Source organism: Mustelus asterias, unplaced genomic scaffold, assembly GCF_964213995.1.
Source record: "Mustelus asterias unplaced genomic scaffold, sMusAst1.hap1.1 HAP1_SCAFFOLD_280, whole genome shotgun sequence".
Taxonomy (NCBI): Eukaryota; Metazoa; Chordata; class Chondrichthyes; order Carcharhiniformes; family Triakidae; genus Mustelus; species Mustelus asterias.
This window is the reverse complement of record NW_027590245.1, coordinates 343,338-364,536: the sequence shown is the minus strand read 5'-3', so window position 1 is coordinate 364,536 and position 21,199 is coordinate 343,338. Positions and strand designations below refer to the sequence as shown.

The window sequence follows — 21,199 nt, the reverse complement described above, 5'->3', positions numbered from 1 at the left end:
CTGCTATTCTCTATAATATAGACAGGGACTGCTATTCTCTATAATATACACAGGGGCTGTTATTCTCTATAATATACACAGGGGCTGCTATTCTCTATAATATACACAGGGGCTGCTATTCTCTATAATATACACAGGGGCTGCTATTCTCTATAATATACACAGGGGCTGCTATTCTCTATAATATACACAGGGACTGCTATTCTCTATAATATACACAGGGGCTGCTATTCTCTGTAATATACACAGGGGCTGCTATTCTCTATAATATACACAGGGGCTGCTATTCTCTATAATATAGACAGGGACTGCTATTCTCTATAATATACACAGGGGCTGTTATTCTCTATAATATACACAGGGGCTGCTATTCTCTATAATATACACAGGGACTGCTATTCTCTATAATATACACAGGGGCTGCTATTCTCTATAATATACACAGGGGCTGCTATTCTCTATAATATACACAGGGGCTGTTATTCTCTATAATATACACAGGGGCTGTTATTCTCTATAATATACACAGGGGCTGCTATTCTCTATAATATACACAGGGACTGCTATTCTCTGTAATATACACAGGGACTGCTGTTCTCTATAATATACACAGGGACTGCTATTCTCTATAATATACACAGGGACTGCTATTCTCTATAATATACACAGGGACTGCTATTCTCTATAATATACACAGGGATTGCTATTCTCTATAATATACACAGGGGCTGCTATTCTCTATAATATACACAGGGGCTGCTATTCTCTATAATATACACAGGGACTGCTATTCTCTATAATATACACAGGGACTGCTATTCTCTATAATATACACGGGGCTGCTATTCTCTATAATATACACAGGGGCTGCTATTCTCTATAATATACACGGGGCTGCTATTCTCTATAATATACACAGGGGCTGCTATTCTCTATAATATACACAGGGACTGCTATTCTCTATAATATACACAGGGACTGCTATTCTCTATAATATACACAGGGGCTGCTATTCTCTATAATATACACAGGGACTGCTATTCTCTATAATATACACAGGGACTGCTATTCTCTATAATATACACGGGGCTGCTATTCTCTATAATATACACAGGGGCTGCTATTCTCTATAATATACACAGGGGCTGCTATTCTCTATAATATACACAGGGACTGCTATTCTCTATAATATACACAGGGACTGCTATTCTCTATAATATACACAGGGACTGCTATTCTCTATAATATACATAGGGACTGCTATTCTCTATAATATACACAGGGGCTGCTATTCTCTATAATATACACAGGGGCTGCTATTCTCTATAATATACACAGGGTCTGCTATTCTCTATAATATACACAGGGACTGCTATTCTCTATAATATACACAGGGACTGCTATTCTCTATAATATACACAGGGACTGCTATTCTCTATAATATACACAGGGGCTGCTATTCTCTATAATATACACAGGGACTGCTATTCTCTATAATATACACAGGGGCTGCTATTCTCTATAATATACACAGGGGCTGCTATTCTCTATACTATACACAGGGACTGCTATTCTCTATAATATACACAGGGGCTGCTATTCTCTATAATATACACAGGGGCTGCTATTCTCTATAATATACACAGGGGCTGCTATTCTCTATAATATACACAGGGACTGCTATTCTCTATAATATACACAGGGACTGCTATTCTCTATAATATACACAGGGGCTGCTATTCTCTATAATATACACAGGGGCTGCTATTCTCTATAATATACACAGGGGCTGCTATTCTCTATAATATACACAGGGACTGCTATTCTCTATAATATACACAGGGGCTGCTATTCTCTATAATATACACAGGGACTGCTATTCTCTATAATATACACAGGGGCTGCTATTCTCTATAATATACACAGGGGCTGCTATTCTCTGTAATATCCACAGGGACTGCTATTCTCTATAATATACACAGGGACTGCTATTCTCTATAATATACACAGGGGCTGCTATTCTCTATAATATACACAGGGGCTGCTATTCTCTATAATATACACAGGGGCTGCTATTCTCTATAATATACACAGGGACTGCTATTCTCTATAATATACACAGGGGCGGCTATTCTCTATAATATACACAGGGGCTGCTATTCTCTATAATATACACAGGGACTGCTATTCTCTATAATATACACAGGGGCTGCTATTCTCTATAATATACACAGGGGCTGCTATTCTCTATAATATACACAGGGACTGCTATTCTCTATAATATACACAGGGGCTGCTATTCTCTATAATATACACAGGGGCTGCTATTCTCTATAATATACACAGGGGCTGCTATTCTCTATAATCTACACAGGGACTGCTATTCTCTATAATATACACAGGGGCGGCTATTCTCTATAATATACACAGGGGCTGCTATTCTCTATAATATACACAGGGACTGCTATTCTCTATAATATACACAGGGGCTGCTATTCTCTATAATATACACAGGGACTGCTATTCTCTATAATATACACAGGGACTGCTATTCTCTATAATATACACGGGGATTGCTGTTCTCTATAATATACACAGGGGCTGCTATTCTCTATAATATACACAGGGGCTGCTATTCTCTATAATATACACAGGGACTGCTATTCTCTATAATATACACAGGGGCTGTTATTCTCTATAATATTCACAGGGACTGCTATTCTCTATAATATACACAGGGACTGCTATTCTCTATAATATACACAGGGGCTGCTATTCCCTATAATATACACAGGGACTGCTATTCTCTATAATATACACAGGGGCTGCTATTCTCTATAATATACACAGGGACTGCTATTCTCTATAATATACACAGGGGCTGCTATTCTCTATAATATACACAGGGGCTGCTATTCTCTATAATATACACAGGGACTGCTATTCTCTATAATATACACAGGGACTGCTATTCTCTATAATATACACAGGGGCTGCTATTCTCTATAATATACACAGGGACTGCTATTCTCTATAATATACACAGGGACTGCTATTCTCTATAATATACACAGGGGCTGTTATTCCCAATAATATACACAGCTGCTGATATTCTCTATAATATAGACAGGGTCTGTTACTCTCTATAAGATACACAGTGGTTGCTATTCTCCATAATATACAGATCGACTGCTATTCTCGTTGATATACACAGAGTCTGTTATTCTCCATAATATACAGAGGGACAGATATTCTGTATAACATACAGAAGGGCTGCTATTCTCTATAATAGGTCCCAAAGGATTGGAGGATAGCAAATGTGGTCCTGTTATTTAAGAAGGTTAGCAGGGATAACTTGGGTAATTATAGGCTGGTGAGCTTGACGTCCGTGGTAGGGAAGTTTTTGGAGAAGGTTCTTAGAGATAGGATATATGCGCATTTAGAACTGAATAAGCTCATTCGCGATAGACAACATGGTTTTGTATGAGGGAGGTCATGCCTCACAAATTTGGTTGAGTTTTTTGAGGAGGTGACAAAAACGATTGACGAGGGAAGGGCCGTGGATGTCGTCTATATGGATTTTAGTAAAGCGTTTGACAAAGTCCCTCATGGCAGGCTGGTGCAAAAGGTTAAATCTCACGGGATAAAAGGTGAGCTAGCTAGATGGGTGGAGAACTGGCTTAGCCATAGAAGACAGAGGGTAACAGTGGAGGGGTCTTTTTCCGGTTGGAGGTCTGTGACTAGTGGTGTTCTGCAGGGCTCTGTACTGGGACCTCTGCTGTTTGTGATATATATAAATGATTTGGAGGAAGATGTAACTGGTGTGATCAGTAAGTTCGCGGACGACACGAAGATTGCTGGAGTTGCGGATAGTGATGAACATTGTCAGAGAATACAGCAGGATATAGATAGGCTGGAACATTGGGCGGAGAAATGGCAGATGGAATTTAATCCAGATAAATGAGAAGTGATGCATTTCGGTAGATCTAATGTAAGGGGGAGCTATACAATAAATGGCAGAACCATCAGGAGTATAGACACACAGAGGGATCTGGGTGTACAAGCCCACAGATCCTCAAAGGTGGCAGCACAGGTGGAGAAGGTGGTGAAGAAGGCATATGGCATGCTTGCCTTTATTTGATGGGGTATAGAGTATAAAAGTTGGCATATGATGTTGCAGCTGTATAGAACGTTGGTTCGGCCGCATTTGGAATACTGCGTCCAGTTCTGGTCGCCACACTACCAGAAGGACGTGCAGGCTTTGGAGAGAGCGCAGAGGAGGTTTACCAGGATGTTGCCTGGTATGGAGGGTCTTAGTTATGAAGAGAGATTGGGTAAACTGGGGTTGTTTTCCATGGAAAGACGGAGGATGAGGGGAGATCTAATAGAGGTGTATAAAATTATAAAGGGCATAGATAGAGTGAAAAGGCTTTTTCCCAGGTCGGAGGTGACGAACACAAGGGGTCACGGGTTCAAGGTGAGGGGGGCAAGGTTCAATACAGATATGCGGGGGACATATTTTACACAGAGGGTGGTGGGGGCCTGGAATGCACTCCCAAGCAAGGTGATTGAGGCGGACACGCTGGGATCGTTTAAGACGTATCTAGATAGCCACATGAACAGACTGGGAATAGAGGGATACAAAAGAATGGTTGAGTGGGGATATGAGCGGCGCGGGCTTGGAGGGCCGAAGGGCCTGTTCCTGTGCTGTATTGTTCTTTGTTCTTTCTTTGTTTATAATATACACAGGGACTGCTATTCTCTATAATATACACAGGGGCTGCTATTCTCTATAATATACACAGGGGCTGCTATTCTCTATAATATACACAGGGACTGCTATTCTCTATAATATACAAAGGGGCTGCTATTCTCTATAATATACACAGGGACTGCTATTCTCTATAATATACACAGGAGCTGCTATTCTCTATAATATACACAGGGACTGCTATTCTCTATAATATACACAGGGACTGCTATTCGCTATAATATACACAGGAGCTGCTATTCTCTATAATATACACAGGAGCTGCTATTCTCTATAATATACACAGGGACTGCTATTCTCTACAATATACACAGGGACTGCTATTCTCTATAATATACACAGGGGCTGCAATTCTCTATAATATACACAGGGGCTGCTATTCTCTATAATATACACAGGGGCTGCTATTCTCTATAATATACACAGGGGCTGCTATTCTCTATAATATACACAGGGGTTGCTATTCTCTATAATATACACAGGGACTGCTATTCTCTATAATATACACAGGGACTGCTATTCTCTATAATATACACAGGAGCTGCTATTCTCTACAATATACACAGAGGCTGCTATTCTCTATAATATACACAGGGACTGCTATTCTCTGTAATATACACAGGAGCTGCTATTCTCTATAATATACACAGGGACTGCTATTCTCTATAATATACACAGGGACTGCTATTCTCTATAATATACACAGGGGCTGCTACTCTCTATAATATACACAGGGACTGCTATTCTCTATAATATACACAGGAGCTGCTATTCTCTATAATATACACAGGGACTGCTATTCTCTATAATATACACAGGGACTGCTATTCTCTATAATATACACAGGAGATGCTATTCTCTATAATATACACAGGGACTGCTATTCTCTATAATATACACAGGGACTGCTATTCTCTATAATATACACAGGGGCTGCTATTCTCTATAATATACACAGAGGCTGCTATTCTCTATAATATACACAGGGGTTGCTATTCTCTGTAATATACACAGGGACTGCTATTCTCTATAATATACACAGGGACTGCTATTCTCTATAATATACACAGGAGCTGCTATTCTCTATAATATACACAGAGGCTGCTATTCTCTATAATATACACAGGGACTGCTATTCTCTGTAATATACACAGGGGCTGCTATTCTCTATAATATACACAGGGACTGCTATTCTCTATAATATACACAGGGACTGCTATTCTCTATAATATACACAGGAGCTGCTATTCTCTATAATATACACAGGGACTGCTATTATCTATAATATACACAGGGACTGCTATTCTCTATAATATACACAGGGGCTGTGATTCTCTATAATATACACAGGGGCTGTTATTCTCTATAATATACACAGGGACTGCTATTCTCTATAATATACACAGGGGCTGCTATTCTCTATAATATACACAGGGACTGCTATTCTCTATAATATACACAGGAGCTGCTATTCTCTATAATATACACAGGGACTGCTATTCTCTATAATATACACAGGGACTGCTATTCTCTATAATATACACAGGGGCTGCTATTCTCTATAATATACACGGAGGCTGCTATTCTCTATAATATACACAGGGGCTGCTATTCTCTGTAATATACACAGGGATTGTTATTCACTATAATATACACAGGGACTGCTATTCTCTATAATATACACGGAGGCTGCTATTCTCTATAATATACACAGGGGCTGCTATTCTCTGTAATATACACAGGGATTGTTATTCACTATAATATACACAGGGGCTGCTATTCTCTGTAATATACACAGGGATTGTTATTCACTATAATATACACAGGGACTGCTATTCTCTATAATATTCACAGGTACTGCTATTCTCTATTATATACACAGGGGCTGCTATTCTCTATAATATACACAGGGGCTGTTATTCTCTATAATATACACAGGGACTGCTATTCTCTATAATATACACAGGGGCTGCTATTCTCTATAATATACACAGGGACTGCTATTCTCTATAATATACACAGGAGCTGCTATTCTCTATAATATACACAGGGACTGCTATTCTCTATAATATACACAGGGACTGCTATTCTCTATAATATACACAGGGGCTGCTATTCTCTATAATATACACGGAGGCTGCTATTCTCTATAATATACACAGGGGCTGCTATTCTCTGTAATATACACAGGGATTGTTATTCACTATAATATACACAGGGACTGCTATTCTCTATAATATACACGGAGGCTGCTATTCTCTATAATATACACAGGGGCTGCTATTCTCTGTAATATACACAGGGATTGTTATTCACTATAATATACACAGGGGCTGCTATTCTCTGTAATATACACAGGGATTGTTATTCACTATAATATACACAGGGACTGCTATTCTCTATAATATTCACAGGTACTGCTATTCTCTATTATATACACAGGGGCTGCTATTCTCTATAATATACACAGGGGCTGCTATTCTCTGTAATATACACAGGGATTGTTATTCTCTATAATATACACAGGGACTGCTATTCTCTATAATATTCACAGGTACTGCTATTCTCTATTATATACACAGGGGCTGCTATTCTCTATAATATACACAGGGGTGCTATGCTCTATAATATACACAGGGACTGCTATTCTCTATAAACATCATGATCATAGAAATCATAGAATCATAGAAACCCTACAGTGCAGAAGGAGGCCATTCGGCCCATCGAGTCTGCACCCACCACAATCCCACCCAGGGCCTACCCCCATATCCCTACATATTTACCCACTAATCCCCCTAACCTACGCATCTCAGGACACTAAGGGGCAATTTTAGCATGGCCAATCAACCTAACCCGCACATCTTTGGACTGTGGGAGGAAACCGGAGCACCCGGAGGAAACCCATGCAGACACGAGGAGAATGTGCAAACTCCACACAGACAGTGACCCGAGCCGGGAATCGAACCCAGGTCCCTGGAGCTGTGAAGCAGCAGTGCTAACCACTGTGCTACCGTGCCGCCCAGTGGATAGCATGATGTGGAGATGCCGGCGTTGGACTGGGGTGAACACAGTAAGAAGTCTCCCAACACAAGGTTAAAGTCCAACAGGTTTATTTGGTAGCAAATACCATAAGCTTTCGGAGCGCTGCTCCTTCGTCAGATGGAGTGGAAATGTGCTCTCAAACAGGGCGCAGACACAAAATCAAGTTACAGAATACTGATTAGAATGCGAATCCCTAAAGCCAGCCAGGTCTTAAAGGTACAGATAATGTGGGTGGAGGGAGCATTAAACACAGGTTAAAGAGATGTGTATTGTCTCCAGACAGAACAGCTAGTGAGATTCTGCAAGCCCAGGAGGTAAGCTGTGGGGGTTACTGATAATGTGACATAAATCCAACATCCCGGTTTAGGCCGTCCTCATGTGTGCGGAACTTGGCTATCAGTTTCTGCTCAGCGACTCTGCGCTGTCGTGTGTCATGAAGGCCGCCTTGGAGAACGCTTACCTGAGGATCCGAGGCTGAATGCCCGTGACCGCTGAAGTGCTCCCCCACAGGAAGAGAACAGTCTTGCCTGGTGATTGTCGAGCGGTGTTCATTCATCCGTTGTCGTAGCGTCTGCATGGTTTCCCCAATGTACCATGCCTCGGGACATCCTTTCCTGCAGCGTATCAGGTAGACAACGTTGGCCGAGTTGCAAGAGTAGGTACCGTGTACCTGGTAGATGGTGTTCTCACTTGAGATGATGGTATCCGTGTCGATGATCTGGCACGTCTTGCAGAGGTTGCTGTGGCAGGGTTGTGTGGTGTCGTGGTCACTGTTCTCCTGAAGGCTGGGTAGTTTGCTGCGGACAATGGTCTGTTTGAGGTTGCGCGGTTGTTTGAAGGCAAGAAGTGGGGGTGTGGGGATGGCCTTGGCGAGATGTTCGTCTTCATCAATGACATGTTGAAGGCTCCGGAGAAGATGCCGTAGCTTCTCCGCTCCGGGGAAGTACTGGACGACGAAAGGTACTCTGTCCACCGTGTCCCGTGTTTGTCTTCTGAGGAGGTCGGTGCGGTTTTTCTCTGTGGCGCGTCGGAACTGTTGATCGATGAGTCGAGCGCCATATCCTGTTCTTATGAGGGCATCTTTCAGCGTCTGGAGGTGTCTGTTGCGATCCTCCTCATCCAAGCAGATCCTGTGTATTCGGAGGGCTTGTCCGGAGGGGATGGCTTCTTTAACGTGTTTAGGGTGGAACCTGGAGAAGTGGAGCATCGTGAGGATATCCATGGGCTTGCGGTACAGTGAGGGGCTGAGGTGACCGTCCTTGATGGAGATGCGTGTGTTCAAGAATGCAACCGATTCCGGAGAATAGTCCATGGTGAGTCTGATGGTGGGATGGAACTTGTTGATGTCATCATATAGTTGTTTCAGTGATTGTTCACCATGACACCTTCAAACAACCACTCAACCTCAAACAGACCATTGTCCGCAGCAAACTACCCAGCCTTCAGGAGAACAGCGACCACGATACCACACAACCCTGCCACAGCAACCTCTGCAAGACGTGCCGGATCATTGACACGGATGTCATCATCTCAAGTGAGAACACCATCTACCAGGTACACGGTACATACTCTTGCAACTCGGCCAACGTTGTCTACCTGATACGCTGCAGGAAAGGATGTCCCGAGGCATGGTACATTGGGGAAACCATGCAGACGCTACGACAACGGATGAATGAACACCGCTCAACAATCACCAGGCAAGACTGTTCTCTTCCTGTGGGCATTCAGCCTCGGATCTTCAGGTAAGCGTTCTCCAAGGCGGCCTTCACGACACACGACAGCGCAGAGTCGCTGAGCAGAAACTGATAGCCAAGTTCCGCACACATGAGGACGGCCTAAACCGGGATGTTGGATTTATGTCACATTATCAGTAACCCCCACAGCTTGCCTCCTGGACTTGCAGAATCTCACTCGCTGTTCTGTCTGGAGACAATACACATCTCTTTAACCTGTGTTTAATGTTCCCTCCACCCACATTGTCTGTACCTTTAAGACCTGGCTGGCTGTAGGGATTCGCATTCTAATTAGTATTCTGTAACTTGAGCAATTAGTGGAGGGGTCACCTGTGGTTGTCCCACTCCAAAACAAGTATATTGTTTTGGATAGTGTGGGGGAGGATGACTCTCCAGGGGTAAGCCACAGTGACCAGGTCACTGGCACAGAGTCAGGCTCTGTGGCCCGGAAAGGAAAGAGAGGGGTTAGGAGAGCAATAGTGGTGGGGGATGCGTCGGTTAGAGGCACGGACAGGCGATTCTGTGGGTGCGAACGGGACTCCAGGATGGTAGTCTGCCTACCTGGTGCTGGGGTAATGGATGTCACCGAGCGGATAGGAGGCATCTTAAAAGGGGAAGATAAAGAAACGGATGTCATTGTACACATTGGTGCAAATGACGTAGATAGGAAGAGCAGGGGGATCCTACGAGAGCAATTCAGGGAGTTGGGAAATAGACTAAAAAGTCGGGCCTCCAGGGTGGCAATCTCTGGGCTGCTCCCAATGCCTCGTGCCAGTGAGGCTAAGAATAGGGAGTTAGTACAATTGAATGCTTGGCTAAAGGACTGGTCCAGGAGGTAGGGCTTCATTTTCCTAGATCAATGGGAAGTTTTCAGGAGAGGATGGCACCTGGACAAGAAGGACGGGTCACAACTAAGTTGGAAGGGCACGAATATCCTGGCTGGGAGTTTTGCTCGTGCAGTTCGGGGGGGTTTAAACGAGTATGGCAGGGGGGTGGGGATCAAAATATTAGGTCTACAAGTGTAGAGGCTGGGGACGAGCTTGGGGCTGGGACAAGGCTGGCAAAGAAGAAGAGCACTCTGGGGGAGGATGACCTCACTGGGCCTAGAGGTCTGGAGTGCTTATATTTCAATGCAAGGAGCGTAGCAGGTAAGACAGACGAACTTAGGGCCTTAATGCTCACGAGGAATTTGGATGTGGTTGCGGTAACAGAGACTTGGTTGAAAGAGGGACAGGACTGGCAGCTGAATATTCCGGGGTACAAGTGTTTTAGGCGAGACAGAGGAGGGGCCAAAAGAGGTGGGGGAGTAGCAGTATTAGTTGGAGAGCATATTACAGCGGTGCAGAGGGAGGACAATTCAGAGGGGTCGTGTAACGAGTCACTCTGGGTGGAGCTTAGAAACAGGAAGGGCGCAGTCACTATGTTGGGGGTATACTACAGGCCCCCCAACAGCCCAAGGGAAGTGGAAGAACGGATATGTCAGGAGATACTGGATAGGTGCAGGAAAAATAGGGTTGTTGTCGTGGGAGACTTCAATTTCCCTGGTATAGACTGGAAATCGCTGAGAGCTGGGACTCTGAATGGGGAGGAATTTGTGAAATGCGTACAGGAGGGTTCTTTGGAACAATATGTAGATAGCTCGACTAGAGAGGGGGCTATACTGGACCTAGTACTGGGGAATGAGCCCGGTCAGGTCTTCAAAGTTTCGGTAGGGGAACATGTGGCAAATAGTGACCACAATTCTGTTAGCTTTAGGATAGTGATGGAAAAGGATGAGTGGTGTCCCAAGGGTAAGGTGTTGGACTGGGGGGAAGGCTAACTTTAGTGGGATTAGGCAGAAATTGGCAGCTCTTGATTGGGAGAGGCTGTTTGAGGGTAAATCCACATCTGGCATGTGGGAGTCTTTTAAGGAACAGTTGTTAGGGCTACAGGACAGGCATGTGCCTGTAAAAAAGAAGGATAGGAAGGGTAGGATTCGAGAACCGTGGATAACCAGGGAAATTGAGGGACTGGTCAAAAAGAAAAGAGAGGCATATGTTAGGTCCAGGCAGCTAAAAACGGAGGGAGCTCTGGAGGAGTGCAAAGAAAGCAGGAAATAACTCAAACGGGGAATTAGAAGGGCAAAAAGGGGTCACGAAATGTCCTTGGCAGACAGGATTAAGGAGAATCCCAAGGCATTTTATTCATACGTTAGGAACAAAAGGGTTGTCAGGGAAAAAATCGGACCTCTCAGGAGCAAAAGTGGGGAATTATGCTTGGAGCCCAAAGAAGTAGGGGAGATCCTAAATGAATACTTTGCGTCGGTATTCACAAAGGAGAGGGATGTGTTGACTGGGAGTGTCTCGGAGGGGAGTGTTGAACCGTTGGAGAAAATCTCCATTACAAGGGAGGAAGTGTTAGGTTTGTTAGAGAATATAAAGACTGACAAATCCCCAGGGCCTGATGGAATCTATCCAAGGCTGCTCAGGGAGACGAGAGATGAAATCGCTGGGCCTCTGACGCAAATCTTTGTCTCGTCACTGGATGCAGGTGAGGTCCCAGAGGATTGGAGGATAGCTAATGTGGTCCCGTTATTTAAGAAGGGTAGGAAGGATAACCCGGGTAATTATAGGCCGGTGAGCTTGACGTCCGTGGTGGGGAAGTTGATGGAGAAGATTCTTAGAGATAGGATGTGTGCGCATTTAGAAAGGAATAAACTCATTAACGATAGTCAGCATGGTTTTGTGAGAGGGAGGTCATGCCTCACTAACCTGGTGGAGTGTTTTGAAGAAGTGACTAGAATGGTTGACGAGGGAAGGGCGGTGGATGTCGTCTATATGGACTTTAGTAAAGCGTTTGACAAAGTCCCTCATGGTAGGCTGATGCAAAAGGTTGGATCTCATGGGATAAAGGGGGAGGTGGCTAGATGGGTGGAGAACTGGCTTGGTCACAGAAGACAGAGGGTGGTAGTGGAAGGGTCGTTTTCCGGCTGGAGGCCTGTGACTAGTGGTGTTCCGCAGGGCTCTGTATTGGGACCTCTGCTGTTTGTGATTTATATAAACGATCTGGAAGAAGGTGTAACTGGGGTGATCAATAAGTTTGCGGACGACACAAAATTGGCTGGACTTGCAGATAGTGAGGAGCATTGTCAGAAGCTACAGAAGGATATAGATAGGCTGGAAATTTGGGCAAAGAAATGGCAGATGGAGTTTAATCCTGATGAATGAGAAGTGATGCATTTTGGTAGAAATAATGTAGGGAGGAGCTATACGATAAATGGCAGAACCATAAAGGGTGTAGATACGCAGAGGGACCTGGGTGTGCAAGTCCACAGATCCTTGAAGGTGACATCACAGGTGGAGAAGGTGGTGAAGAAGGCATATGGCATGCTTGCCTTTATAGGACGGGGCATAGAGTATAAAAGTTGGGGTCTGATGTTGCAGTTGTATAGAACGTTGGTTCGGCTGCATTTGGAATACTGCGTCCAGTTCTGGTCGCCACACTACCAGAAGGACGTGGAGGCTTTGGAGAGAGTACAGAGGAGGTTTTCCAGGATGTTGCCTGGTATGGAAGGTCTTAGTTATGAGGAGAGATTGGGTAAACTGGGGTTGTTCTCCCTGGAAAGACGGAGGATGAGGGGAGACTTAATAGAGGTGTACAAAATTATGAAAGGCATAGATAGGGTGGGAAGTTTTTCCCCAGGTCGGTGGTGAGGTTCACGAGGGGTCATAGGTTCAAGGTGAAGGGGGGGAGGTTTAACACGGATATCAGAAGGACGTATTTTACACAGAGGGTGGTGGGGGCCTGGAATGCGCTGCCAGGCAAGGTGGTGGAGGCGGACACACTGGGAACGTTTAAGACTTATCTAGATAGCCATATGAACGGAGTGGGAATGGAGGGATACAAAAGAATGGTCTAGTTTGGACCAGGGAGCGGCACGGGCTTGGAGGGCCAAAGGGCCTGTTCCTGTGCTGTATTGTTCTTTGTTCTCTTTGTTCTTTGATTTCTGTGTCTGTTTGCACTGTTTGAGAGCACATTTTCACTCCATCTGACGAAGGAGCGGCGCTCTGAAAGCTTATGGTATTTGCGATCAAATAACCCTGTTGGACTTTAACCTGGTGTTGTGAGACTTCTTACTGTATTCTCTCGTCTGCACAGGGACTGCTATTCTCTATAACACGGCTGCTATTCTCTATAATATACACAGGAATGCCATTCTCTATAATATACACAGGGGCTGCTATTCTCTATAATATACACAGGGGCTGCTATTCTCTATAATATACACAGGGATTGCTGTTCTCTATAATATACACAGGGACTGCTATTCTCTATAATATACACAGGGACTGCTATTCTCTATAATATACACAGGGACTGCTATTCTCTATAATATACACAGGGGCTACTGTTCTCTATAATATACACAGGGGCTGCTATTCTCTATAATATACACAAGGATTGCTATTCTCTATAATACACACAGGGGCTGCTATTCTCTATAATATACACAGGGACTGCTATTCTCTATAATATACACAGGGGCTGCTATTCTCTATAATATACACAGGGGCTGCTATTCTCTACAATATACACAGGGACTGCTATTCTCTATAATATACACAGGGACTGCTATTCTCTATAATATACACAGGGGATGCTATTCTCTATAATATACACAGGGGATGCTATTCTCTATAATATACACAGGGGATGCTATTCTCTATAATATACACAGGGGCTGCTATTCTCTACAATATACACAGGGGATGCTATTCTCTATAATATACACAGGGGATGCTATTCTCTATAATATACACAGGGGCTGCTATTCTCTATAATATACACAGGGGCTGCTATTCTCTACAATATACACAGGGACTGCTATTCTCTATAATATACACAGGGATTGCTATTCTCTATAATATACACAGGGGCTGCTATTCTCTATAATATACACAGGGACTGCTATTCTCTATAATATACACAGGGACTGCTATTCTCTATAATATACACAGGGACTGCTATTCTCTATAATATACACAGGGACTGCTATTCTCTATAATATACACAGGGGCTGCTATTCTCTATAATATACACAGGGGCTGCTATTCTCTATAATATACACAGGGACTGCTATTCTCTACAATATACACAGGGGCTACTGTTCTCTATAATATACACAGGGGCTACTGTTCCCTGTAATATACACAGGGACTGCTATTCTCTATAATATACACAGGGGCTGCTATTCTCAAAAATATACACAGGGGCTACTGTTCCCTGTAATATACACAGGGGATGCTATTCTCTATAATATACACAGGGGCTGCTATTCTCAAAAATATACACAGGGGCTGCTATTCTCTATAATATACACAGGGGCTGCTATTCTCTATAATATACACAGGGGATGCTATTCTCTATAATATACACAGGGGATGCTATTCTCTATAATATACACCGGGGCTGCTATTCTCTATAATATACACAGGGGCTGCTATTCTCTATAATATACACAGGGGCTGCAATTCTCTATAATATACACAGGGACTGCTATTCTCTATAATATACACAGGGGCTGCTATTCTCTATAATATACACAGGGGCTGCTATTCTCTATAATATACACAGGGACTGCTATTCTCTATAATATACACAGGGACTGCTATTCTCTATAATATACACAGGGGCTGCTATTCTCTATAATATACACAGGGACTGCTATTCTCTATAATATACACAGGGATTGCTATTCTCTATAATACACACAGGGACTGCTATTCTCTATAATATACACAGGGGCTGCTATTCTCTATAATATACACAGGGACTGCTATTCTCTATAATATACACAGGGACTGCTATTCTCTATAATATACACAGGGACTGCTATTCTCTATAATATACACAGGGACTGCTATTCTCTATAATATACACAGGGGCTGCTATTCTCTATAATATACACAGGGGCTGCTATTCTCTATAATATACACAGGGACTGCTATTCTCTACAATATACACAGGGGCTACTGTTCTCTATAATATACACAGGGGCTACTGTTCCCTGTAATATACACAGGGACTGCTATTCTCTATAATATACACAGGGGCTGCTATTCTCAAAAATATACACAGGGGCTACTGTTCCCTGTAATATACACAGGGGATGCTATTCTCTATAATATACACAGGGGCTGCTATTCTCAAAAATATACACAGGGGCTGCTATTCTCTATAATATACACAGGGGCTGCTATTCTCTATAATATACACAGGGGATGCTATTCTCTATAATATACACAGGGGATGCTATTCTCTATAATATACACAGGGGCTGCTATTCTCTATAATATACACAGGGGCTGCTATTCTCTATAATATACACAGGGGCTGCAATTCTCTATAATATACACAGGGACTGCTATTCTCTATAATATACACAGGGGCTGCTATTCTCTATAATATACACAGGGGCTGCTATTCTCTATAATATACACAGGGACTGATATTCTCTATAATATACACAGGGACTGCTATTCTCTATAACATACACAGGGGCTGCTATTCTCTATAATATACACAGGGACTGCTATTCTCTATAATATACACAGGGATTGCTATTCTCTATAATACACACAGGGACTGCTATTCTCTATAATATACACAGGGGCTGCTATTCTCTATAATATACACAGGGACTGCTATTCTCTATAATATACACAGGGACTGCTATTCTCTATAATATACACAGGGACTGCTATTCTCTATAATATACACAGGGACTGCTATTCTCTATAATATACACAGGGGATGCTATTCTCTATAATATACACAGGGACTGCTATTCTCTATAATATACACAGGGATTGCTGTTCTCTATAATATACACAGGGGCTGCTATTCTCTATAATATACACAGGGATTGCTATTCTCTATAATATACATAGTGATTGCTATTCTCTATAATATACACAGGGACTGCTATTCTCTATAATATACACAGGGGCTGCTATTCTCTATAATATACAGAGGGATTGCTGTTCTCTATAATATACACAGGGGCTGCTATTCTCTATAATATACACAGGGGCTGCTGTTCTCTATAATATACACAGGGGCTGCTATTCTCTATAATATACACAGGGACTGCTATTCTCTATAACATACACAGGGACTGCTATTCTCTATAATATACACAGGGGCTGCTATTCTCTATAATATACACAGGGGCTGCTATTCTCTATAATATACACAGGGGCTGCTATTCTCTATAATATACACAGGGGCTGCTATTCTCTATAATATACACAGGGGCTGCAATTCTCTATAATATACACAGGGACTGCTATTCTCTATAATATACACAGGGGCTGCTATTCTCTATAATATACACAGGGGCTGCTATTCTCTATAATATACACAGGGACTGCTATTCTCTATAATATACACAGGGACTGCTATTCTCTATAATATACACAGGGACTGCTATTCTCTATAATATACACAGGGGCTGCTATTCTCTAAAATATACACAGGGGCTGCTATTCTCTATAATATACACAGGGGCTGCTATTCTCTATAATATGCACAGGGGCTGCTATTCTCTACAATATACACAGGGGCTGTTATTCTCTATAATATACACAGGGTCTGCTATTCTCTACAATATACACAGGGGCTGTTATTCTCTATAATATACACAGGGGCTGCTATTCTCTACAATATACACAGGGGCTGTTATTCTCTATAATATACACAGGGGCTGCTATTCTCTATAACACGGCTGCTATTCTCTATAATATACACAGGAATGCCATTCTCTATAATATACACAGGGGCTGCTATTCTCAAAAATATACACAGGGGCTACTGTTCCCTGTAGTATACACAGGGGATGCTATTCTCTATAATATACACAGGGGCTGCTCTTCTCTATAATATACACAGGGGCTGCTATTCTCTATAATATACACAGGGGATGCTATTCTCTATAATATACACAGGGGCTGCTATTCTCTATAATATACACAGGGGCTGCTATTCTCTATAATATACACAGGGTCTGCTATTCTCTATAATATACACAGGGGCTGCTATTCTCTATAATATACACAGGGGCTGCTATTCTCTATAATATACACAGGGGCTGCAATTCTCTATAATATACACAGGGACTGATATTCTCTATAATATACACAGGGGCTGCTATTCTCTATAATATACACAGGGGCTGCTATTCTCTATAATATTCACAGGGATTGCTATTCTCTATAATATACACAGGGGCTGCAATTCTCTATAATATACACAGGGACTGCTATTCTCTATAATATACACAGGGGCTGCTATTCTCTATAATATACACAGGGACTGCTATTCTCTATAATATACACAGGGACTGCTATTCTCTATAATATACACAGGGACTGCTATTCTCTATAATATACACAGGGACTGCTATTCTCTATAATATACACAGGGGATGCTATTCTCTATAATATACACAGGGACTGCTATTCTCTATAATATACACAGGGATTGCTGTTCTCTATAATATACACAGGGGCTGCTATTCTCTATAATATACACAGGGATTGCTATTCTCTATAATATACATAGTGATTGCTATTCTCTATAATATACACAGGGACTGCTATTCTCTATAATATACACAGGGGCTGCTATTCTCTATAATATACACAGGGATTGCTGTTCTCTATAATATACACAGGGGCTGCTATTCTCTATAATATACACAGGGGCTGCTATTCTCTATAATATACACAGGGGCTGCTATTCTCTATAATATACACAGGGACTGCTATTCTCTATAATATACACAGGGACTGCTATTCTCTATAATATACACAGGGGCTGCTATTCTCTATAATATACACAGGGGCTGCTATTCTCTATAATATACACAGGGGCTGCTATTCTCTATAATATACACAGGGGCTGCTATTCTCTATAATATACACAGGGGCTGCAATTCTCTATAATATACACAGGGACTGCTATTCTCTATAATATACACAGGGACTGCTATTCTCTATAATATACACAGGGGATGCTATTCTCTATAATATACACAGGGACTGCTATTCTCTATAATATACACAGGGGCTGCTATTCTCTAAAATATACACAGGGGCTGCTATTCTCTATAATATACACAGGGGCTGCTATTCTCTATAATATACACAGGGGCTGCTATTCTCTACAATATACACAGGGGCTGTTATTCTCTATAATATACACAGGGGCTGCTATTCTCTACAATATACACAGGGGCTGTTATTCTCTATAATATACACAGGGGCTGCTATTCTCTACAATATACACAGGGGCTGTTATTCTCTATAATATACACAGGGGCTGCTATTCTCCATAATATACACAGGGACTGCTATTCTCTACAATATACACAGGGGTGCTTTTCTCTATAATATACAAAGGGACTGCTATTCTCTATAATATACACAGGGATTGCTATTCTCTATAATATCCACAGGGGCTGCTATTCTCTATAATATATACAGGGGCTGCTATTCTCTATAATATACACAGGGACTGCTATTCTCTACAATATACACAGGGGTGCTTTTCTCTATAATATACACAGGAACTGCTATTCTCTATAATATACACAGGGATTGCTATTCTCTATAATATCCACAGGGGCTGCTATTCTCTATAATATACACAGGGGCTGCTATTCTCTATAATATACACAGGGACTGCTATTCTCTATAATATACACAGGGGCTGCTATTCTCTATAATATCCACAGGGACTGCTATTCTCTATAATATACACAGGGACTGCTATTCTCGATAATATACACAGGGGCTGCTATTCTCTATAATATCCACAGGGGCTGCTATTCTCTATAATATACACAGGGACTGCTATTCTCTATAATATACACAGGGGCTGCTATTCTCTATAATATACACAGGGGCTGCTATTCTCTATAATATCCACAGGGACTGCTATTCTCTATAATATACACAGGGATTGCTATTCTCTATAATATCCACAGGGGCTGCTATTCTCTATAATATACACAGGCACTGCTATTCTCTATAATATACACAGGGACTGCTATTCTCTACAATATACACAGGGGTGCTTTTCTCTATAATATACATAGGGGCTGCTATTCTCTATAATATACACAGGGACTGCTATTCTCTATAATATACACAGGGACTGCTATTCTCTATAATATACACAGAGCCGCTACTCTCTATAATATACACAGAGCCGCTACTCTCTATAATATACAGAGAGGCGGCTATTCTCTATAATATACACAGGGACTGCTATTCTCTATAATACACACAGGGACTGCTATTCTCTACAATATACACAGGGATTGCTATTCTCTATAATATACACAGGGGTGCTTTTCTCTATAATATACACAGGGACTGCTATTCTCTCTAATATACACAGGGACTGCTATTCTCTATAATATACACAGGGATTGCTATTCTCTATAATATACACAGGGACTGCTATTCTCTATAATATACACAGGGATTGCTATTCTCTATAATATACACAGGGGCTGCTATTCTCTATAATATACACAGGGACTGCTATTCTCTATAATATACATAGGGGCTGCTATTCTCTATAATATACACAGGGGCTGCTATTCTCTATAATATACATAGGGGCTGCTATTCTCTATAATATACACAGGGATTGCTATTCTCTATAATATACACAGGGATTGCTGTTCTCTGTAATATACACAGAGCCGCTACTCTCTATAATATACACAGAGCCGCTACTCTCTATAATATATAGAGAGGCGGCTATTCTCTATAATATACACAGGGGTGCTTTTCTCTATAATATACACAGGGGCTGCTATTCTCTATAATATACACAGGGACTGCTATTCTCTATAATATACACAGGGGCTACTATTCTCTATAATATACACAGGGACTGCTATTCTCTATAATATACACAGGGACTGCTATTCTCTATAATATACAGAGAGGCGGCTATTCTCTATAATATACACAGGGACTGCTATTCTCTATAATACACACAGGGGCTGCTATTCTCTATAATATACACAGGGACTGCTATTCTCTATAATATACACAGGGGCTGCTATTCTCTTTAATATACACAGGGACTGCTATTCTCTATAATATACACAGGGGCTACTGTTCCCTGTAATATACACAGGGGCTGTTATTCTCTATAATATACACAGGGGCTACTGTTCCCTGTAATATACACAGGGACTGCTATTCTCTATAATATACACAGGGTCTGCTATTCTCTATAATATACACAGGGGCTGCTATACACTATAATATACACAGGGACTGCTATTCTCTATAATATACACAGGGGATGCTATTCTCTATAATATACACAGGGACTGCTATTCTCTATAATATACACAGGGACTGCTATTCTCTATAATATACACAGGGATTGCTGTTCTCTATAATATACACAGAGCCGCTACTCTCTATAATAAACACAGAGCCGCTACTCTCTATAATATACAGAGAGGCGGCTACTCTCTGTAATATACACAGGGGCTGCTATTCTCTATAATATACACAGGGACTGCTATTCTCTATAATATACATAGAGGCTGCTATTCTCTATAATATACACAGGGATTGCTGTT

General features: G+C 41.8%; 1 protein-coding gene across 1 annotated transcript in view; it reads right to left on the bottom strand.

Annotated features, from left to right (window-relative positions):
- The window catches only part of LOC144486055 (uncharacterized), a 170,801-nt gene that overhangs the window by 59,520 nt on the left and 90,082 nt on the right, over positions 1-21,199 (bottom strand). The window lies entirely within an intron of this gene.